Here is a 24,156-nt window from a genome sequence, read left to right as displayed (position 1 = left end):
GGGAAACTTTTTGGATACATAAACTGGATACTCTAGCCCCCAGAGGACTCAACAGAGAGATAGATTGGCTTATATGAACATTATTAACTTGTTTCCTGTTTTTTTGCAGACTCGTTAGTACGCTATTACCTTAGGTGAGTTTGCTCCGCCCCCTTGACTCTGTCATATAACCTTCTATTTTTATTTTTATTTTTACTTTATTTTTCAATTTTTCATTTGCCACAGCTATTTATATACGTGCCAACCTGATTTCTAATTTTTATTATTAATATTTTGTATTTTTATTTTTTATTATTTTTCATATTTTTGTTTTCCAGTTACTTACATATTTGATTTCTTTATTTTTATTATTCTATTAATTTTTTATTTTTTGCTTTTTCCTTATTTTTATTTATGCCTCCTTTATGTGTATGTATGTATGTATGTATGTATGTATATATATATATATACACTCACTGGCCACTTTATTAGGTACACCATGCTAGTAACGGGTTGGACCCCCTTTTGCCTTCAGAACTGCCTCAATTCTTCGTGGCAGAGATTCAACAAGGTGCTGGAAGCATTCCTCAGAGATTTTGGACCATATTGACATGATGGCATCACACAGTTGGCGCAGATTTGTCGGCTGCACATCCCTGATGCGAATCTCCCGTTCCACCACATCCCAAAGATGCTCTATTGGATTGAGATCTGGTGACTGAGGAGGCCATTTGAGTACAGTGAACTCATTGTCATGTTCAAGAAACCAATCTGAGATGATTCGAGCTTTATGACATGGCGCATTATCCTGCTGAAAGTAGCCATCAGATGTTGGGTACATTGTGGTCATAAAGGGATGGACATGGTCAGCAACAATACTCAGGTAGGCTGTGGCGTTGCAACGATGCTCAATTGGTACCAAGGGGCCCAAAGAGTGCCAAGAAAAAATTCCCCACACCATGACACCACCACCACCAGCCTGAACCGTTGATACAAGGCAGGATGGATCCATGCTTTCATGTTGTTTACGCCAAATTCTGACCCTACCATCCGAATGTCGCAGCAGAAATCGAGACTCATCAGACCAGGCAAAGTTTTTCCAATCTTCTACTGTCCAATTTCGATGAGCTTGTGCAAATTGTAGCCTCAGTTTCCTGTTCTTAGCTGAGAGGAGTGGTACCCAGTGTGGTCTTCTGCTGCTGTAGCCCATCTGCCTCAAAGTTCGACGCACTGTGCATTCAGAGATGCTCTTCTGCCTACCTTGGTTGTAACGGGTGGCAATTTGAGTCACTGTTGCCTTTCTATCAGCTCGAACCAGTCTGCCCATTCTCCTCTGACCTCTGGCATCAACAAGGCATTTCCGGCCACAGAACTGCCGCTCACTGGATTTTTTTTCTTTTTCGGACCATTCTCTGTAAACCCTAGAGTACAGGGTGCGTGAAAATCCCAGTAGATCAGCAGTTTCTGAAATACTCAGACCAGCCCTTCTGGCACCAACAATCATGCCACGTTCAAAGGCACTCAAATCACCTTTCTTCCCCATACTGATGCTCGGTTTGAACTGCAGGAGATTGTCTTGACCATGTCTACATGCCTAAATGCACTGAGTTGCCGCCATGTGATTGGCTGATTAGAAATTAAGTCTTAACACACAGTTGGACAGGTGTACCTAATAAAGTGGCCAGTGAGTGTATATCCTGCAGGTCCTCTCTCACTTAATATGAGCCAACATGGTAGAGAGATACATTTCTGCCTTGTCTCCTGCTGCCATACCCATCTGGACTTACTACATACCCTATTTTCTTTGGCATTATACACAAGGGGTTAACGCCATCACATCTCCGGTCAGGAGGCTCCACAAACTAGTAAGACACTGCCCCCTGTAACCCAGGTAACCGTTATACACATCCAGTCTAATAACAAAGTCCCTGAGCCTGCACAGTATACACACAGAGACAGCGTGACGTCACTTCCTGTCCGGGAGTCTCACTTCCGGTTGGCGCTACCATAAGACTCATATAAAAAGTGCTCCAGGGTGGAAGTATGTCACAGGACGCCACCACTGACAGGTGCAGGAGCGCTTCTTTTTTGTGCACACATTAGGTATGTAATGCAGTGTTATCTCCTAAGCGGCAGCATTCCACCAGATGGTTGTGATCTGTAACCCTTTATGTGCACACCCTGCTCCACAATCTTTTTATATATATAACGCATATGGCACTGATTTGTGACACTTCATATTTACATTATGGCATCCTACAATTTATTGCCCGTTACAAGAATAGCTATATATATATATATATATATATATATATATATATATGTGTATATCATCCTTTCCCCCTAAATGAACAACACAACATTGACATAGTGTGTGGCCATTACATATATAAAGTGACTAACCTTGACTTTGATAATTCCTTTCAGCCACTTATCTTGGGCTGTCTTCTTGAGAGATTTTCTCCTTCTGCACCTTATGCAAATTTCCAACACTGGACTAAGGTAATACCTACCTTCATATTTCAGCTCTATTTGGTGCTAGTCGACTAGGCTATTTGATTGACATATCCTTATTTAACTATGGATTATCATATTGTATATATTGTATATATGTGTATATGTATTTATCTCCACCACTGGGATGATCTTTGTGTTTTAATGATTTTTTGTTATTGTTTCTCCGATTTTCTGTTATTGTTTCTCCGTATTTCGTTCGTATATCTGATATATGTTTTTTGTATTTCAGCGATAAAGTGATAAAGGCTTGGGCTGAGCCGAAACGTCTTTGTTTCTACTGTGTGCTATATATTCTTGTTTGGCTCCCACATGTAATAAAATGAACACCCATTTGCATAAAATCTGTTTGAGTTTGCGGTGAATTATACCACCAGAGGGAGAATGGAAGGAGAACTCTCAACTGGTGGAGCAGAAAATGAGTTCACAACAGTATCCCCCCCCTTGAGGAGGGGTCACCGAACCCTCATCCATGCAACCAGGCCGATCAGGATGGGCCCGGTGAAAAGCACGAATCAATTTATTGGCATGAATATCAGAGGCAGAGACCCAAGAATTACCCTCCTGGCCATAACCCTTCCATTTGACCAAATACTGGAGTCTCCGTCTAACCAAACGAGAATCCAATATTTTCTCTACCTCATATTCCACATTGCCCTTAACCAATACAGGGTCAGGAGGTGTCGCCACAGGAACTACTGGCTCAACAAACCTCTTCAACAGTGACTTGTGAAATACGTTATGGATTTTGAACGTAACTGGAAGAGCCAATCGAAAAGAAACATGATTAAGAATCTCCAAAATCTTATAAGGTCCAATAAATCTTGGCTTAAATTTTGGAGATGCAACCTTCATAGGAATATTCTTAGACGACAACCAAACCATATCACGCACTTTAAACCGGGGACCAATGGTCCTGTGCCGGTTGGAAAAACGCTGGGCCTTTTCCTGAGAGAGTGACAACTTATCCAACACTTGGTCCCACATCTGCTGCATTCTCACAACCACAGTGTCCACACCTGGTCAGGACGAAGATTCCACTTGCCCTGAAGAGAATCGAGGATGAAACCCAAAATTACAGAAAAAGGGTGACATCAAAGTGGCAGAACTAGCTCTATTGTTCAGCGCAAATTCGGGCAAGGGTAAAAATGAGACCCAATCATCTTGATCAGCAGATATAAAACATCTTAAATAAGACTCCAAGGTCTGGTTTGTTCTCTTTGTCTGCCCATTGGTCTGGGGATGAAACGCGGAGGAGAAGGATAACTGAATTCCCAAATTGGAACAAAAGGCTTTCCAGAATCTGGAAACAAACTGGACCCCTCTATCGGACACAATGTTCTCAGGAATCCCGTGTAACCGAACCACCTGTTGTAAAAACAAGGGTACCAACTCAGCGTAAGATGGCAACTTTGGGAGTGGTACAAGATGGACCATCTTCGAAAATCTATCACAAATCACCCAGATAACAGTCATTCTCTGAGAGACAGGAATATCAGAAATAAAATCCATTGAGATATGGGTCCATGGCCTCTTGGGCACCGGCAGGGGCATCAGCAACCCACTAGAACGAGAACAGGGTTTAGACCGAGAACAAGTCCCACAGGACTGTACAAAATTCCTGACATCACGAGATAAGGCAGGCCACCAAAACGACCGACTCACCAAATCTCTGGTACCAAAAATACCTGGATGACCAGCCAGTGCGGAGCAATGAACTTCAGACATCACTCTCTTTCTCCACTGGTTAGGAACATACAATCTTCCCATAGGGCAACGCTCAGGTTTATCCTCCTGAAATTCCTCCAGGACTCGTCTCAAATCGGGCAAAATGGCAGAAAGAACTACCCCCTCACCTAGGATAGTAGTAGGCTCGGTCACATTAAGAGAATCAGCAAAGAAACTCCTAGAAAGGGCGTCTGCCTTAACATTCTTAGTGCCCGGAAGAAAAGAGACCACAAAATTAAAACGCTTGAAAAACAAGGCCCATCTAGCCTGTCTAGGATTCAAGTGTTTGGCCGACTCCAGATAAATCAGATTCTTGTGATCGGTGAGGACCACAAATTGATGTCTAGCTCCCTCTAACCAAGGTCTCCACTCCTCAAATGCTCATTTCATGGCCAACAATTCCCGATTCCCCACGTCATAGTTGCGTTCAGATGGGGAAAACTTTTGAGAAAAGAAGTCACAGGGTCCTTTTGGGACAAAACAGCTCCTGCACCAATCTCAGAAGCATCTACCTCCACTTGAAATGGAAGTGAGACATCAGGTTGCCGTAAAACTAGAGCTGAAGTAAATCTCCGCTTAAGCTCCTGAAATACTGAGACAGCCTCAGGAGACCAATTCAGCACATCAACTCCCTTCTTGGTCAGATCAGTCAGTGGTTTGACAATACTAGAAAAATTACCTATAAATTTACGATAGAAATTAGCAAAACCCAAAAACTTCTGGAGAGCCTTCAAAGAAGTAGGCTGAACCCAATCATAAATGGCCTGTACCTTGGCCGGGTCCATTTCAATAGTCGCTGGAGATAAGATAAATCCCAAAAATGAAATCCTCTGTACACCAAAGAGGCATTTCGATCCCTTAACAAACAGGGAATTCTCCCTCAAAATCCGGACACAGTACGGACATGTTCCACATGGGAATCCCAATCACTAGAAAAAATCAAAATATCATCCAGATAGATTATCAAAAACTTATCCACAAAGTCTCGGAAAATATCATTCATAAAGGACTGGAAGACAGAAGGGGCATTAGAGAGCCCAAAAGGCATCACCAGGTACTCAAAATGTCCCTACGGAGTATTAAACGCTGTCTTCCATTCATCCCCGTGCTTGATGTGAATAAGATTATACGCCCCCCTGAGGTCAAGCTTAGTAAATCAGCAGGCACTCTTAACTCTGGAGAATAAATCAGACATCAGAGGTAACGGGTACTGATATTTAACCGTCATCTTGTTAAGGGAACGATAATCAATACACGGTATTAATGAACCATCTTTCTTGGCCACAAAAAACAAACCAGCGCCTAAAGGTGACGAGGATGGTCTAACATGACCCTTCTCCAATTACTTCTTAATATAGGATCGCATAGCATCATGCTCAGGTACAGATAAGTTGAAAAGCCGACCCTTGGGAAATTTACACCCAGGCATCAACTCAATTGCACAGTCATAACTCCTATGAGGAGGCAAAGACGCAGACTTACTCTCACTAAATACATCAGAGAAATCAGCCAGATAATCAGGAATATCATGAGACTGAGGAGAGGTGGAGAAAACAGGAGCGTCCCTAAGAACACACTGATAACCCCAACTCACCACAGACCCAGACTTCCAATCCAAAACCGGGTTATGAGTTTTCAACCAGGGGAAACCCAGAACAATAGTATCATGCAAATTATACAGCACCAAAAATTTACAATTTTCTTGGTGGTCTGGGGCAACCCGCATTACCACCTGGGTCCAAAACTGAGGTTTATTCTCCGCCAAAGGAGTGGCATCAATACCCCTCAAAGGAATAGGCATCTGCAGAGGCGTCATGGACAAACCACAACATTTAGCAAAGTCCAAATCCATCAAATTCAGAGCTGCTCCTGAATCCACAAAAGCCTTAGTGGAAAACGTGGACAAGGAGCAGATCAGAATAATTGCCAAAAGGAACTTAGGTTGTACACTGCCCACAGCAAATGTGTGTGCAAAACGTTTCTCTCGTTTAGGGCAGACAGAAATAGTATGAGAGGCGTCTCCACAGAAAAAACACAGCTTATTACGCCTTCTAAACTCCTGATGTTGCGCCCTAGACAACACCCTATCACATTGCATAGGTTCAGACATTTGTTCAAAAGGTGGCAGCGCCTCCCGTGTAGTTTTACGTTCACGTAAACGCCGATCAACTTGAATGGCTAATGACATAGAGCCATCCAGACCAGACGGAACAGGAAATCCCACCATAACATCTTTTACGGTCTCTGATAAACCTTTCCGAAAGAGAGCTGCCAATGCATTCCATGTAGTAAGGACCGCCCACTTTCGGACTTTTTGACAGTACAACTCTGCAGGATCCTGACCCTGGTCTAATACCAACAGGGTTCTCTCAGCTTGATCAACGGCATTAGGTTCATCATACAACAACCCCAAGGCTTGAAAAAATGCATCCACATTAGTCAGAGTAGGATTTTCAGGTGTCAGAGAAAAAGCCCAATCCTGGGGATCACCGCGCAGCAAGGAGATGACAATTTTAACCTGCTGCACAGAGCTCCCCGATGAGTTAGGCTTCATGGCAAGAAATAATTTACAATTATTCTTAAAATTCAGAAATTTAGACCGATCCCCAGAAAACACATCAGGAGTAGGGATCTTGGGTTCAGCAGCATTTGACTGAATGAGGTAGGTGGAAATTCCCTGTACTTCAGCAGCAAGTTGCTCCACATGATCAGACAGTTGCTTAATCTCCATTAGGAGAAAAAAAAATCCTCCTACGGCCACAGAGAAAAAGAGGAAAAATATTTAAAAAAAAAGTGTCAGGATTTTTTTAATCAATTTTTTCCTGCTTTTGAGTACCCTAGAATCTGCGGTATGGCTGGTGATTCTGTTATGAATGGGTCACTGAGGAGAAAAAAACAACACAAGCTAAGTCTCAGAAAACCAGAGAGGTTGGTAACTATGCAGATTGCAGATCCCTGATCTTAACCACACAACTAGCAGCAGTCGTGGAGCGTACCTACGATGATCCTAGACTCCTCGTCACAACCGGAGAGCTAAATAAGCCTAAAGCAGGAAAAGAGGAAAACTAACTGCCCCAGAGCAGACCCCAAAGGAAAGACAGCCCCCCACATGTATTGACGGTGAAACAAGATGAAAACACAAACAAAGGCAGGAAAATATGCTGAGGAAACGATGGGGCCAAACTAACTAGAAAGGACAGGAAAGGAAAGACACTGTCTGCAATCTGCCAAAAAACCTACCAAAATAATGTCCAACACTTCTGATAGCAAAATTAACCCTGAAGTCACTAGACTTCTCCCACTATATCAGCACTCTGAAATATTCTGAGACAGAGCAAAAAGAGGCCAATCTAACAGGGGACAAAAAAGGCATATTGGCAAATACAGATAAATAAGAGTGGAAATTCAGCACAGCCCCAGCCGTGGCTGGCTGACCACACAAAAAACTGAATTGACCAACAAGAGCAAGTGTGAACATTAGCAAAAACAAACTTAACTTGAGAAGACTGGAACAGAGCTGAAGTCCAAGACCTGAGAAGCAGACTGAATCACCAGCACCAGGATAGGGCGTCGGCTGTCTTATATCCAGTCTGATACTCCAGAGATCCAATCGTTATCCTCCTCATCAGGTGGCAGATCACCACCAGAGGGAGAACGGAAGGAGAACTCTCAACTGGTGGAGCAGAAAATGAGTTCACAACGCTAATGATGGGAGTGATGGGGAGAGGGGAATGATGGGAGTGATGGGGAGAGGGCTAATGATGGGAGTGAAGGGGAGAAGGCAATGATGAGCGTGATGGAGAAAGGGCCAATGATGGGGAGAGGGGAGTGATGGGGAGAGGGGAATGATGGGAGTGATGGGGAGAGGGCTAATGATGGGAATGATGGAGAGAAGGCTAATGATGGGAGTGATGGGGAGAGGGCCAGTCATGGGGAGAAGGCAATGATGGGAGTGATGGGGTGAGGGCCAGTGATGGGGAGAGGGGAATGATGGAAATGATGGGGAGAGGGCAATGATGGGGTGATGGGGAGGAGGGAATGATGGAGGTGGTGTAATGGGCAATTTCTACATTTCTACATGAAGGGGATTCATGATGGGTTATATTTCTGCATGAAGGGGATCATGATGGGGCATATTTCTACATGAAGGGGATCATGATGGGGCATATTTCTGCATGAAGGGGATCATGATGGGGCATATTTCTACATGAAGGGGATCATGATGGGGCATTTTTCTGCATGAATGGGATCATGATGGGGCATATTTCTACATGAAGGGGATCATGATGGGGAATATTTCTGCATGAATGGGATCATGATGGGGTTATATTTCTACATGAAGGGGATCATGATGGGGCATATTTCTACGTGAAGGGGATCATGATGGGGCATTTTTGCATGAAGGGGATCATGATGGGGCATTTCTGCATGAAGGGGATCATGATGGGGCATATTACTCCAAGAAGGGGATCATGATGGGGCATTTTTGCATGAAGGGGATCATGATGGGGCATTTGGCACATGTTGGCACTTCATCATAAATAATTGGGTTTGAGGTTGCAGTTTGGGCACTCGGTCTCAGAAAGGTTCGCCATCACTGTGTTAGGCTATGGGTTGAACTAGATGGATTTAAAGTCTTCCTTCAACCTTTAGAACTATGCTATGCTAATGCTATGCATGATCAGGAATTTTCCTAGCTCTGGTGACCCGGATGTCAGACGACATGGTTCACCATGGCGTTGCCGGTTCCTGGATTCTTCGATCTCGTTCGATTGCAGCATTTCAGGGATTAAACTGTTGGGAGCAGTGCGTGACCGCACCTGGCACTTAGTGCTAGGTGTCAGCTATCACAATCAGCTGAAACCCAGTGGCGATCGCCTGCACACCATCCGTGTGCGTGGGCTATCGCGCAGACGTAATAATCCATCCATGGTCAGATAGACCCAGGTCACATGGATGAATTATTAATATATATAAATTGTCTTGGACCTGTTGAAGCGTCTGTGTACACGAAACGGCTGTCGTTCGTCTTTTTTCCCCGCATGCCTCATGTTACCTGCCCGTCCTTCATTGTGTGACCTTTAATGGTTGAATAAAGAAGCACTGCACTGCAAATTGTGTGCGTGCCGCATCTTTTTTCTTTGTTCACTAATTTAGCATGTTTTTTCTGATGCTGAGCACCGTTATTCCCAGCAGCATTTTGTATACTGTGCGCCTGTGATTGATCCTTGACTGGTTGCTGGTGGATTAGTGCCTTGGTGCCGTTCATCTGTGTTCTTTGAATTGAAATATATATAAATGAGATCTCCTGAGGTGTCTTTTTTCTAAGCTAAGTAAACCCAGCTTTTACAATCTCACATCATATGAGAGGCCTTCCATCCCTTGTAATAATGTAATTGCCAGCCTTTAACCCCTTTCTGCCATTAGACGTACTATCCCGTCCATGTGCCCTGGGACTTAATTCCCAAGGACGGGATAGTACGTCTAGTGCGATTAGCGGCGCCCACGTGGTGAGCACCGCTGTTCGCGGCCGGGTGTCAGCTGATTATCAGCTGATTATCACAGCTGACACCCGCACAATGTGTTAACCCCTTGTACACCGCGATCAAACACGATCGCGGTGTACCGGGGGATAAAAAAAAGGGAAGCATCGGCAGGGAGGGGGCTCCCTCCATGCTTCCCTGAGCCCCCCACGGCAGCGCAATGTACAGCGCTGCTACGGGGGACTCCTTCCCTACAGGCCCCCGGATCCAAGATGGCTACGGGGGCGTTCGGGGGCCTGTAGGGAGCTGACACCCTCACTACATGCAAAGCGCAGGCATGAGGAAGTCTGCAGAACTGCCTGTGACAGATTGCTGATCTGTCACAGTGATCTGTGATGTGACAGATCAGCGCGATCTGTCACAGGACAGTGATGTCCCACCCGGGACTATGAAATAATGTAAAAAAAAAATAATTTAAAAAAAAAATCGCTAAATAAATTAGTAAAAAAAAAACAATAAAAGTACACATATTTGGTATCGCCGCGTCCGTAGCGACCTGCCCTATAAAACTGTCCCATTAGTTGACCCCTTTAGCGAACCCCTTAAAAAATAAAAATAAAAAACGAAGCAAAAAATAATGATTTATTATCATACCACCGAACAAAAAGTGCAATAACGCGCGATCAAAAAGACGCATATAAATATCCATGATACCGCTGAAAACGTCATCTTGTCCCGCAAAAAACGAGCCACCATACAGCATCATCCGCAAAAAAATTAAAAAGTTATAGCTCGCAGAATAAAGCAATGCAAAAATAATTATTTTTTATATAAAATTGTTTTCATTGCAAAAAACCGACAAAACATAAAAAAAGACTTAAATGAGGTATCGCTGTAACCGTACCGACCCGAAGAATAAAACCGCTTTATCAATTTTACCGCATGCGGAACGGTGTAAACGCACCCCCCCAAAAGAAATTCATGAAACGCTGGTGTTTGTTCATTCTGCGTCCCAAAAATCGGAATAAAAAGCGATAAAAAAAGTCACGTGCCCGAAAATGGTATCAATAAAAACGTCAACTCGTCCCGCAAAGAATAAGACCTCGCATGACTCGGTGGGTCAAAATACGGAAAAATTATAGCTCTCAATATGTGGTGATGCAAAAACTATTTTTACAATGAAAAGCGTCTTTTAGCGTGCGACAGCCGCCAAACATAAAAACCGCCATAAATAGTAAATCAAACCCCCCGTTATCACCCCCTTAGTTAGGGAAAAATAATAAAATAAGAAAAGTATTTATTTTCATTTTCCCATTAGGGCTAGGGTTAGGGTTAGGGCTAGGGTTAGGGCTAGGGTTAGGGTTAGGGCTAGGGTTAGGGCTAGGGTTAGGGCTCAGATTAGGGTTAGGGTTGTGTTGGGGTTAGGGTTGGAGTTATAATTGGGGGGTTTCCACTGTTTGGGCACATCAGGTGCTCTCCAAATGCAACATGGCGTCTGATCTCAATTCCAGCCAATTCTGCGTTGAAAAGTCAAATGGTGCTCCTTCCCTTCCAAGCTCTGCCATGCGCCCAAACAGTGTTTTACCACCACATATAGGGTATCAGCATACTCAGAAGAAATTGGACCCCAAAAGTTGTTTTGCAATTTGTACTGTTACCCTTAGGAAAATAAAAAATTGGGGGCAGAAATATCAATTTTTTGGAAAAAAATTATTTTTCTATTTTCACGCCCAGGCATTATAAACTTCTGTGAAGCACTTGGGGGTTCCAAGTGGTCACCACACATCTAGATAAGTTCCGTGAGGGGTCTAGTTTCCAAAATGGGGTCACTTGTGGGGAGTTTCAATAGTTTAGGTACATCAGTGGCTCTCCAAACGCACATGACACCCGCAGACCAATCCATCAAAGTTTGCATTCCAAACGTCACTACTTCCCTTCCGAGCCCTGATGTGTGCCCATACAGTAGTTTTCTCCCACATATGAGGTATCAGCGTACTCAGGACAAATTGGACAACAACGTTTGGGTCCAATTTCTCGTGTTACCCTTGGGAAAATAAAAAAATTGGAGACTAATTGATCATGTTTGTGGAAAAAATGCGATTTTTTTATTTTCATGCCTGGGCATTATAAACTTCTGTGAAGCCCTTGGGGGTTCAAAGTGCTCACCACACATCTAGATAAGTTCCGTAGGGGGTCTAGTTTCCAAAATGGGGTCATTTGTGGGGGGTTTCCACTGTTTAGGTACATTAGGGGCTCTCCAAAGGCAGCATGACACCCGCAGACCATTCCATCAAAGTCTGCATTCCAAAACATCACTACTTCCCTTCCGAGCCCCGACGTGTGCCCATACAGTTGTTTTCTCCCACATATGGGGTGTCAGCATACTCAGGACAAATTGGACAACAACTTTTGGGGTCCAATTTCTCCTGTTACCCTTGGAAAATAAAAAAAATGGGGACTAAAAGATCATGATTGTGGAAAAAATGCGATTTTTTTTATTTTCACACCCGGGCGTTATAAACTTCTGTGAAGCACTGGGGGGTTCAAAGTGCTCACCACACATCTAGATAAGTTCCTTGGGGGGTCTAGTTTCCAAAATGGTGTCATTTGTGGGGGGTTTCTACTGTTTTGGTACATCAGGGGCTTTCCAAACGCAACATGGTATCCGATCTCAATTCCAGCCAAAAATGTCAAATAGCGCTGCTTCCCTTCCGAGCTCTGCCATGCGCCCAAATAGTGGTTTACCCCCACATGTGGGGTATCAGCGCACTCCGGACAAATTGCACAATATCTTTTAGGGTCCTGTTATCATTGGAAAAATAAGAATTGAGGGTGAAAAGATCATTTTTGTGGAAAAAATATGATTTTTTAATTGTACCGCTATACGTTATAAACTTTTGTGAAGCCCTTGTGGGTTCAAAGTTCTCACCACATATCTAGATAAGTTCCTTGGGGGGCCTAGTTTCCAAAACGGGGTCACTTGGGGGGGTTTCCACTGTTTAGGTACATCAGGGTCTCTCCAAACGCGACATGTCGTGCGATCTGAATTCCAGCCAATTTTGCATTGAAAAAGTCAAATGGCGTGCCTTCCCTGCTGAGGTCTGCCATGCGCCAAAACAGTGGTTCCCCTCCACATATCAGGTATCAGTGTACTCAGGACAAATTGCACAATAACTTTTGCAGTCCAATTTCTCCTGTTACCCTTGATAAAATAAAAAAAATTGAACCTGAAGTATTTTTTTTAGTGAAAAAAAGTTAAATGTTCATTTTTTTAAATATTCAAAAAATTCCTGTGACGCACCTAAAGGGTTAATAAACTTCTTGAATGTGGTTTTGAGCACCTTAAGGGGTGCAGTTTTTAGAATGGTGTCACTTTTGGGTATTTTCTATCATATAGACCCCTCAAAGTGGCTTCAAATGTGATGTGGTCCGTAAAAATAAAATGGTGTTGCAAAAATGAGAAATCGCTGGTCAATTTTTAACCCTTATAACTTCCTAACAAAAAAAAATTTTGGTTTCAAAATTGTGCTGATGTAAAGTAAACATGTGGGAAATGTTACTTATCAAGTTTTTTGTGTGCCGTATCTCTGTGATTTAAGGGCATATAAATTCAAAGTTGGAAAATTGCGAAATTTTTGCCAAATTTCCGTTTTTTTCACAAATAAACGCAAGTTATTTGAATGAAATTTTACCACTAACATGAAGTACAATATTCGGGGCTCGGAAGGGAAGTAGTGATGTTTTGGAATGCAGACTTTAATGGATTGGTCTGCGGGTATCATGTGCGTTTGGAGAGCCCCTGATGTACCTAAACTATTGAAACTCCCCACAAGTGACCCCATTTTGGAAACTAGACCCCCCACGGAACTTATCTAGATGTGTGGTGAGCACTTTGAACCCCCAAGTGCTTCACAGAAGTTTATAACGCCAGGGCGTGAAAATAAAAAAAATCATTTTTTTCCACAAAAATTATATTTTTGCCCCCAATTTTTTATTTTCCTAAGGGTAACAGGAGAAATTGGACCACAAAAGTTGTTTTGCAATTTGTCCTGAGTATGCTGATACCCTATATTACCCTATATTTGGGGTAAAGCACTGTATGGGCGCATGGCAGAGCTTGGAAGGGAAGGAGCGCCATTTGACTTTTTCAACGCAGAATTGGCTGGAATTGAGATCAGACGCCATGTTGCACTTGGAGAGCCCCTGATGTGCCCAAACAGTGGAAACCCCCCAATTATAACTCCAACCCTAACCCCAGTACACCCCTAACCCTAATGTCAGCCCTAACCCTAGCCCTAACCCTAATGGAAAAATGGAAATAAATACAATTTTTTTATTTTATTATATTTCCCTAACTAAGGGGGTGATAATGGGGGGTTTGATTTACTATTTATGGCGGGTTTTATGTTTGGCAGCTGTCACACGCTAAAAGACGCTTTTTATTGTAAAAATAGTTTTTGCATCACCACATATTGAGAGCTATAATTTTTCCGTATTTTGACCCACTGAGTCATATGAGGTCTTATTCTTTGCGGGACGAGTTGACGTTTTTATTGGTACCATTTTCGGGCACGTGACATTTTTTGATCGCTTTTTATTCCGATTTTTGGGACGCAGAATGAACAAAAACCAGCGTTTCATGAATTTCTTTACACCGTTCCGCATGGGGTAAAATTGATAAAGCGGTTTTATTTTTCGGGTCAGTACGGCTATAGCGATACCTCATTTAGGTCTTTTTTTATGTTTTGGCGCTTTTATGCAATGAAAACTATTTTATATAAAAAATAATTATTTTTGCATCGCTTTATTCTGCGAGCTATAACTTTTTTATTTTTTTGCGGATGATGCTGTAGGGTAGCTCGTTTTTTGCAGGACAAGCTGACGTTTTCAGCAGTGCCATGGATATTTATATGCGTCTTTTTGATTGCGCGTTATTGCACTTTTGTTCGGTGGTATGATAATAAATCATTATTTTTTGCTTCGTTTTTTATTTTTATTTTTTAAGGGGTTCGCTAAAGGGGTTAACTAATGGGACAGTTTTATAGGGCGGGTCGTTACGGACGCGGCGATACCAAATATGTGTACTTTTATTGTTTGTTTTTTTAAAAAAATGAATTTATTGGGGAATATTTTTTTTTTTACTAATTTATTTGGCAATTTTTAAAAAATTATTTTTACACTTTTTTTTTTAACTTTATTACATTGTCCCAGTTGGGACATCACTGTCCTGTGACAGATCGCTGATCAGCGATCAGCGATCTGTCACAGGCATAGACGCAGACTTCCTCATGCCTTTACAGACCAGAAACAAGGGGGAGTAAAATCCTTTCCCCCTTTGGTCTGCCAGAACTTCTACTAGAACCTGTTTGGATAACAGACCCTTAATTTCCAACTCTAAAGCCTCCTGCTGAGCCTGAGACTTTAGAGAAGTCAATAGGAAGGCGTCTGGAGGGACTCGGGCAAACTCTAATCTTAAGCCAGATGTCACAAGGCTAATGGCCCAGGAGTGAGGTGTTATTGCCCTCCATTGTTGGCAGAAGCGTAATAATCTGCCACCCACTGGCAGGTCGAAGCTACCGTGACTTATCTCCACTCTTGAAGGGAAGTCTTCCAAACAGGGCACCCCTTTGCTTCGCTTCTTTGCTGCCCCAGCGGTCTTGGTTCCTATAGTCCCTCTTTCTGCTGAATAAATAATAATAAATTTTATTTTTATAGCGCCGACATATTCCGCAGCACTTTACATTTCAGAGGGGATTTGTACAGACAATAGACATTACAGCATAACAATAATCACATACAGTAGATTATAACAAATACCAAGAGGAGTGAGGGCCCTGCTCGCAAGCTTACAGTCTATGAGGAAAGAGGTAGACACGAAAGGTGGGTGGTAACAGTTGCCCTGATTGTATGGACCAGCCATAATGTTAAGTGTGTAACAGTACAGACACAGAGGGCTAATGGATGCATAAAGCATGTGGGAACATGATGCTGGGAGCCTGGTTATGGTAAAATTTTTGGCTCTGCCACACAGAGATAGGTTAGGTTAATGTGTTGAGGCGATAGGCCAGTCTGAATAAATGCGTTTTCAGGACACGCTTAAAATTGTGGGGACTGGGGACTAATCGTATTGACCTGGGAAGTGCATTCCAAAGAATTGGCGCGGCACGTGTAAAGTCTTGGAGACGGGAGTGGGAGGTTCTGACTATTGAGGATACTAACCTCAGGTCATCAGCAGAACGGAGGGCGCGGGTAGGGTGGTATACTGAAACAAGGGAGGAGATGTAGGGTGGTGCTGAGCCATGGAGGGCTTTGTGGGTGAGGGTAATAAGTTTATACTGAATTCTGGAGTGGATGGGTAGCCAGTGTAATGACTGGCACAAGGTAGAGGCATCGGTGTAACGATTGGTGAGGAATATGATCCTGGCTGCAGCATTCAAGACAGATTGGAGAGGGGAGAGTTTTGTAAGAGGGAGACCGATTAGAAGAGAGTTACAATAGTCGAGACGAGAATGAATAAGAGAAACAGTAAGAGTTTTTGCAGAGTCAAAAGTAAGAAAAGGTCGAATTCTAGAAATGTTTTTGAGGTGCAGATGACAAGAGCGAGCCAGTGATCGAATGTGGGGGGCAAAGGAAAGCTCGGAATCAAGTATGACCCCAAGACAGCGGGCATGTTGCTGGGGAGTAATAGTGGAACCACAGACGGAAATGGCAATGTTGGGTGTAGGTACATTAGTAGCGGGAGGAAACACAAGGAGTTCAGTCTTTGATAGGTTCAGTTTCAGATATAGTGAGGACATGATATTAGACACAGCGTTTAGACAATCGCCAGTGTTTTCTAGAAAGGCTGGCGTGATGTCAGGAGAAGAAGCGTATAATTGGGTGTCATCAGCATAGAGATGGTACTGGAAACCAAATCTACTGATTGTTTGACCAATAGGGGCAGTGTACAAGGAGAAGAGGAGGGGGCCTAGAACCGATCCTTGAGGGACCCCAACAGTAAGGGGAAGGTGAGAGGAGGAGGAACCGGCAAAAGAAACAGTAAAGGAGCGGTCGGAGAGATAGGAGGAGAACCAGGAGAGAACGGTGTCCTTGAGGCCAATGGAACGGAGCATAGTGAGGAGGAGCTGATGATCCACAGTGTCGAATGCTGCAGAGAGATCCAAGAGAATTAGCATGGAGTAATGACCATTTGATTTAGCTGTTAGCAGATCATTAGAGACTTTAGTGAGGGCAGTTTCAGTGGAGTGTAAAGAGCGGAAACCGGATTGGAGAGGGTCGAGAACAGAGTTCTCTGAGAGATAGCGGATAAGACGGGAGTGGACCAGGCGTTCCAGGAGTTTAGAGATGAAGGGAAGATTAGAGACAGGTCTATAGTTAGCGGCACAATTTTGGTCGAGGGATGGTTTTTTAAGTAGTGGATGTATGATGGCATGCTTAAATGAGGAGGGAAAAATACCAGAAGAGAGAGAGAGGTTAAATATTTTAGTTAGGTGAGGGGTGACAGCAGGGGAAAGGGACTGGAGGAGATGTGACGGAAATGGGTCACTGGTGCAAGTAGTTGGGCGAGAAGATGCAAGGAGCCTGCTTACTTCTTCTTCTGTGACTGGTTCAAAATCAGAGAGTGAGTTAGATGCAGTGGGGGAGGGAGGACAGTGCATGGTATGAGGGGATTTGGAGATAATTTCCTGTCGGATCTGGTCAATTTTTTCTTTGAAGTAATTGGCCAGATCGTCAGCTCGGAGCTCAGTGGTTGGGGCCTGTACTCTTGGATTGAGTAGAGAATGAAAAGTGTCAAAGAGACGTTTCGGGTTATTAGACAGTGAGATGATGAGGGTGTTGAAATAGGTTTGTTTGGAGAGGTGAAGGGCAGTGTTGTATGTTCTAAGCATAAACTTAAAATGGATGAAATCTTCGTGTAGATTGGATTTTCTCCACAGACGTTCGGCGCACCTGGAGCACCGCTGCAGGAAACGTGTTTGCACCGTGTGCCAGGGTTGTCGCCGTCTGCGTTGTGGTGTTCTATTTATAGGGGGTGCAAATTCATCCAGGGCAGTTTGAAGTGTTTCATTGTAATGCTTCAATGCAGAATCAGGACATGAGAGGGAGGAGATAGGGGCCAATGAAGACTGCAAGTTCTTCAGAAGTTTCTGGGTGTTAATGGCCTGTGTGTTTCTATAAGTCTGGACAGTGGGGGTGACCTGAGCAGCCTGGCAGTTCTTTATAGAGAATGAAAGAAGATTGTGGTCAGAGAGCGGGAGAGGGGAGTTTGCAAAATCATCCACTGCACAAAGCCGAGAGAAGACCAAGTCGAGGGAGTTTCCGTCTTCATGCGTTGGAGAATTAGTAAGCTGCGAAAGGCCAAAGGAGGAGGTTAGAGATAAAAGGTGAGTAGCAGATGGGGAGAGGGGAAGAGCAATGGGGATGTTGAAATCTCCCATGAGGAGGGTAGGGATGTCACAGGAGAGAAAATGTGGAAGCCAAGTGGCAAAATGATCCAGGAACTGATGGGAGGGGCCGGGAGGACGATATACCACCGCCACTCGCATGGAGAAGGGGGTGTAGAGTCTGACGGCATGGACCTCAAAAGAAGGGAAGACAAGTGAGGGTAGTTGAGGGATAACCTGAAAGGTACATTTCAGCCGCTGAATGGCGGCTTCCTGAAAGCTCTCCTATAGGATAGAACATATACATTAGGGAACCCCTTTTTTCTTTCGCCCGCTTTGGTGAGAATTTCATCCAATACTGTGTCAAACAGGTACTCACCCTGGCAGGGTATAGATCAGAGTTTTGATTTGGTCTGTACGTCACCTCTCCAGCCTTTTAACTATAAGGCCCGGCAGGCTGCGTTAGTTAATCCTGCCGATTTGGCAGATAGGCAAAGAGAATCGGCCGAGGTGTCTGCCAAGAAGGCTGCTGTGCCACTGATTAGAGGGATGGAGGAATGCAATTTGTCTCTGGATAGACCACCAGAGTCTATATTCTCCTCTAACTGATCAAACCATGCCAGCATGGATCTCGCGGTATATCCATGCTATATTGCTGGCTTGAAAGCTCCCGTGCATGACTCCCAGGACCTTTTAAGGAGTGTATCCGCTTTACAATCCAGGGTGTTGGATAGCATCCCAGAGTCTTCCACTGGTAAGGATGAAGGATGCGAGGTGGAGGCTACAGCTGCATCTACTTTGGGAGCCTTTGCCCAAGAAGCCAGATCTTCATCATCAAAGGGATATCGCCGTTTAGATGTTGAGGGAAGGAATCCTCTCTGCCCCTGCTTCTCTTTTTCACCAGCTCTTTTACCGCTGGCATTACCGGAAATGCTAGTCTCTTTTGCTGGGAGAGATCTGCAAACATAATTTCCTGAGGAATTTTGGGGTCTTTAGTATCCGTCAACCCCATAGTCTTCTGAACTGATCTGACAAGGTTATTAATGCTGTCAGTCGGAAAACACGTATGCTCCTACTTCTCTGAGGACAATGACTCCCAGGAAGGATCTGGGCCAAGCTCGCCACTGTCCGAAGATGATCTGGACCTATGTGAGGTATAGTCCCTGCTGGGCTTCTGCCCTCTGGCCTTGCTGGAACCCCCCAGGGCCTGTAGCTCTTCCCTGATCATAAGCCTAATGTCCTCTGTTCTTATGGAGGACTCCTCCTGCAGGGTATGCCCAATGCAGATTTGACACAGCCTTTTGGGATAACTGCCTGGAAAGGGTTGGGAGCACAGGACACAATCTTCGTGTTTAGATTTCCCGGTCTCTTTAGCCTGAAGGGGTATACAGAAAGACAGGGCCATCAGCTTAATAGGTGTGATTAATAACACTCACCCAGTGAAGCTTGTCAACATGGTACCGGTTGTGGAGGCGAAGGCACAGGCTGAGATGTGGAGTGACTTGACTTTTTGTCCTTTCCACTCTTGTCCGTGGAGCCGGTATGTCTGGAGCATCCACTGCCGCCTTTCCTGCTGCTGTGTGTAAACACCACCACTTCCTCAAGTGGGTGCATAGCGGGGTCATTTGGGGACATCAACGCTGCACACCGATAAGCCTCTGGCTGGTGCTTTTATGCAGCTTCCCCCATAAACGCCGGAATCCTCCAATTTTTTTTGAGTCATCTGAAAGTGCTATCACCACTTCCAGGTCTTGTATCCCCGCTCTGTGTGCCTGCGCGGCCTTGCCGCTCTGTACAGGTGCTCAGAATCTCCTGCCTCCCCTGTACCCCCCGAAAGTTGAAGCAAGCACTTCCAGGGAGAGCGCTCTCCTGGGCATCTGCACATGTGCGTGCCAGCTCTGTCGCCCCTGACTCTGCGTCGCCTGGGACGGGAGGCAGACCCGTTCCGCCATGCACTAGTATTCTCTTACTGCTGCTGTGTGTATGGTGATGGATGCTTGGACTGGTGACTGACTCATTAAGAAACCCCTTCCCTCTGATAATACATCTGTGTGAGTGTGTGGGATTTAGTCAGTAGCAGCGCTAGCGCCAGCGCGCTCAAGCTTCACCTGTCTCAGCAGCTAGCGTCCTGCATCGCGCTTGCAGCATAGCGGTGCTTTCTTTGCGGCTCAGTTCTCGCCGCGCTGCGGTTGCAGTCTGTCGGACTTTCGCAGTTGCGACGTTCCGCATCTCATTTTACAGTAGGTCTAGACGGAGTAGTCCTGACGTCTAAGGCTACTCCTGTGACTCTTAAATACCGTGTCCACTGGAGTCTGTGACCTAGAACTGACTCTGCGGTTTTGTATGCTTTAAGCTTGCAGCTCTGTGACCTTAACAGAGCTTGCTTTAGTGCACTGGGTGCAGTTAAATCCTGTGCACATTACCGCCATTGTGCTCTGCCTCTCTAGCAGCGGTTTTTCCATCCACCGCACGGTGGACCCAGAGTGGTGAAGGCACTTTATTTATTTTTTATTTTAATGTCTTCCGCCACTCATAACAGCCGCAGGATGCAGCCCCATCCGCCAGCACTCTGGGCCCTGGAGTCTTCAGGGGAGGCAGGGTGGCCCTTTTTTAATGCCTGCACCCTGCTCTCCTCCTCGCAGTCCCGGATAAGTACCGGCCCATCCTTTCGAACCACACTCACCACATGAGCCAGGGTGATTCAGACGGAATCTCTGGCAGATGATTCCCTACAATGAGGCAAATGGAGGCACTGTGTACCCCATCTGACCTGTTATCCGGCGGTGTCGGTCATTTTAGGATTGCAGATTTGTGCACTTCTGAAAAGAAGGACAAACGTAGTAAAGCCCCCGTTACACTGAACAATGTCCCAGCGATCCCTCCAGTGATCCGACATGATGGGATCGCTGGGACATCGTTAGGCTGATCGCTGGTGAGCTGTGACATAGACAGCCCCAGCGATCAGGACCAGCGACGCTGGACGCTGGATTCTAATGTAAACGTTGGGTATGCCGGAGCAGCGCGACTGCTGGATACCCGTTTACCTTGGAAACCAGCATGTACGCGGGTTTCCAAGGTAAACAGCGGGTGTCAAGCAGCAGGGGCTCCTGGATATCCGACGTTTACAATAGAAACCAGCGTCGCTGATCGCTGGTCTCTCGTTGCCACACGCAGCGATGTGTGCTGGGCAGCGGGAGACCAGCGATCGAAAAATGGCTCAGGACCATCGAGCACGATCAGCGATAACCGGCAGGGGGGCCGGTCGCTGATCCCCATCACACACAGTGATCTCGCTGGCGAGATCGCTGATGTGTCACAAAATCAGCGATCTCGCTAGCGAGATCGCTGTGTGTGACGGGACCCTAACTCTGCTGCCTCATTATAGTGAATGGATCCCTCGGGGTTTCATCTGAATCACGTCACTCAAAGATTTAGATGGCAACCCCAGATTAAGCGCTCAGAGTAGAGCGCCGGATAACTGTGATCCAAAATGTTATGTAAAATATTCCCAATGAAATGCAGCAAATTCTCCGCTTTCAAATCCAGATGCCTCCTCCCTTCTGAGCCCCACAGTGTACCTAAACCATGCATGCCTCCAGAAGCAAGAGCTGGGCATAACGTATTGGTGACTACAGGGTACTGGTCACTACAGCGTACTGGTCATTAAAAAGGCAGTTTGCAATTTTCACTCGGCAACTTTCATTGCTGCTTGTTTCTGGAAAATACTCATGGAGTCAAAATCGTCAAAACATCTGTAGACAAATTCCCCAAGGCAATTAGGGGCTCTGTATATGGAGTCCGCAAACTGTTCTATTAACATCTGTGCTGCAGGAGGCAAATAGCACTCCGATCCTCCCGAGTCTCTTCGTATGGCTAAGTAGCACTGTACAGCCACATACGGGGTGTTGCCAAGTTCAGTAGAAATTGTGGGACAAATTTTGATTCCATTTTTACTCACTTCTTGTGTGAAAATGTAAAATCTGGTGCTAAAACAAAATTTTCTTGGTAAAAATGTAGTTATTTTTTTCATCACTGCCCAATGGTATAAAATTTTGTGACACACCCATGTTGTCAATATGATCACTGCACCCTGTAGTGCAGCGGTAGCACACTTATGCAGTGAGGAGGCAGTGACCCAGAAAAGTTCCAAACAAAAGTCTCTTTAATGTGCTCACTTCACAGCATTAATGCCTAACTCACAAAAACAGAGCAATAATGTCCAACTCAGCACTACATAGTATACGATATCCTCCGGATCGCAGCCAGGAACCATTTTCTCCAGATTACAGTCACTAAACATGCCAGTCCACCTCTGACTAGTTACCGTGGGTGACAGCACCACCGTGTAGCTGTGGGTGCCAGGCTTTTCACCTGCCTTGGCGGTATGGTTCCGCTGGCCTGTGTTGCCTCACATAGGTGGAGATTTGCAAAGCCGACTCTTCTGCACTCTAGCAAACACAAAACTGACTCTGGCCCTGACACACCCAAACCCTTTACTGCAGGGCTTTTAGCAAGCAACCTGTGGCCTTCAGCCACATAGAAAACCAGGTCAGGAATGAAACAGACTGCACGACTACCATCCTGCAATCTGCTTCAAAACACAAAAGCCCAGAGCAGGTTTTCCCTAAATCTGCCTTGGACAGCTAACAAGTCCAAGACTAACACTTACTTTTTATTTGGCTATGCCTGGGACTGCAAAGCACTCCCATGGCCTCTATATGTCTCTGTGTGCATCCTGGGGGGAACACACAGCGACCCTCGTATGTGACATCGGTCACTACCTCACATATCCCCCCTCTGTTCAAACCTATGGAGTTGAAAGCTTGTCACCCCACATGGGCTTGTGACAGGGCATCCGCATGACTCTGTGACACCCCCGCACTACTAAGAAACCAAAGTAGGGACCGGAACAATCGGTTGCCGCAAGCATCCCTTCCCTTTGCGTTTCTCCTCCAGACTTCGTTACGTGACCACCCAACACCCCGTTTTCCATTGCAGAAGGCACGGCCACTGTCCTGACTACAAGTAGATTTGGGCCAGTTTTGGGTGGTCTTGACCTTGTTTATTAGCGGTTCACTAACTCCGCAACTCATCCTGTGACCTAAGTACATGCCTTCAGGCGCTTGGTAAAGATTCCTCTGTACTCTTACCCGTGCCTTGAAGACTATGTCGCACCCAAACGCCGCGGTCTGTCCCAGCAACTTCGGGCACACTTCCGTGCCATGTCACACCCGACCACGAGCCTCCCAACGCTGCTGTTAAGCGAAAGCTCTATCCATTTTTCATGCGTTTTTTATACCTGCGTCTCTGCGTGGGATCCTGGAACTCAGCTGTCCCGAACTTACCAGGGACATTTCCAGCTCGGGGTTCAGTGGGGTCTTTACAACCTCTCCTGCCACAACCTCTAGGAAGAACCTATCAGGGTTGCACTCTGTCCCTAGGTTGGAGACCCCTATGGCAGGTATCCCTGACTTGGGATCTTCGGGTTCTATGCCTGAAACAACATTTACCTTGGGGAGTTTGACTCTGGTCTCCCACAGAGATCAGAACAGGGGCAAGTCTCTCCCCAACACAGTCCCATATGGAAGGGTCTTCACCACTCTCACAGCATGTTTAAAGTCCCCACATGGTGTGGAAAAATTAACCTCCTCAATCGGGTATTCTCGAATTTCCCCATGGATATCCATCACCTTCACTTTCTGCCCTTTGGGGTTATCCCTGCCATCACGGGACACATGGACCAAAGTCACTATGCTCCCGAGTCCAGGAGAGCATCTGTTTGGCACCCATTGAAGAGTACCTGGCACAGCTGCGTACGCCTCTGGCAGTGCCTGTAGTGGCGGTATAGACTGGCTGGGCATACAGACACCTGGTAAGTATACCAGCAGTCCATGGGTTCAGATATCAGTTGACAGCCACATGCCTGGGCCCTTGACACCGCCAACACTTAAGAGTTGCAGCACGACTAGACCTTAGAGCTGCTTTAGGGGAAATGAGACTTTCGGCACCCTCATTTCAGGTTACCCCCTTTTCACGGGCTCGGTCCTGGTTAGCCCCAACAGAGGTTT

General features: G+C 45.3%; 1 long non-coding RNA gene across 1 annotated transcript in view; it reads left to right on the top strand.

The window, feature by feature from the left end:
* Window positions 1–2,477, top strand: part of LOC141073474 (uncharacterized) — a 56,913-nt gene extending 54,436 nt beyond the window's left edge. The window contains exons 3-4 of the long non-coding RNA XR_012226969.1: window positions 110–134; window positions 2,407–2,477. This is a non-coding gene — a long non-coding RNA (uncharacterized lncRNA). The remainder of the gene's footprint in view (window positions 1–109; window positions 135–2,406) is intronic.
* Window positions 2,478–24,156: the final 21,679 nt, after the last annotated feature.

This window comes from Dendrobates tinctorius, unplaced genomic scaffold (assembly GCF_039654945.1).
Source record: "Dendrobates tinctorius isolate UK_male_01 unplaced genomic scaffold, ASM3965494v1 ptg000302l, whole genome shotgun sequence".
Taxonomy (NCBI): domain Eukaryota; kingdom Metazoa; phylum Chordata; class Amphibia; order Anura; family Dendrobatidae; genus Dendrobates; species Dendrobates tinctorius.
This window is presented reverse-complemented; position numbering and strand designations above follow the sequence as displayed.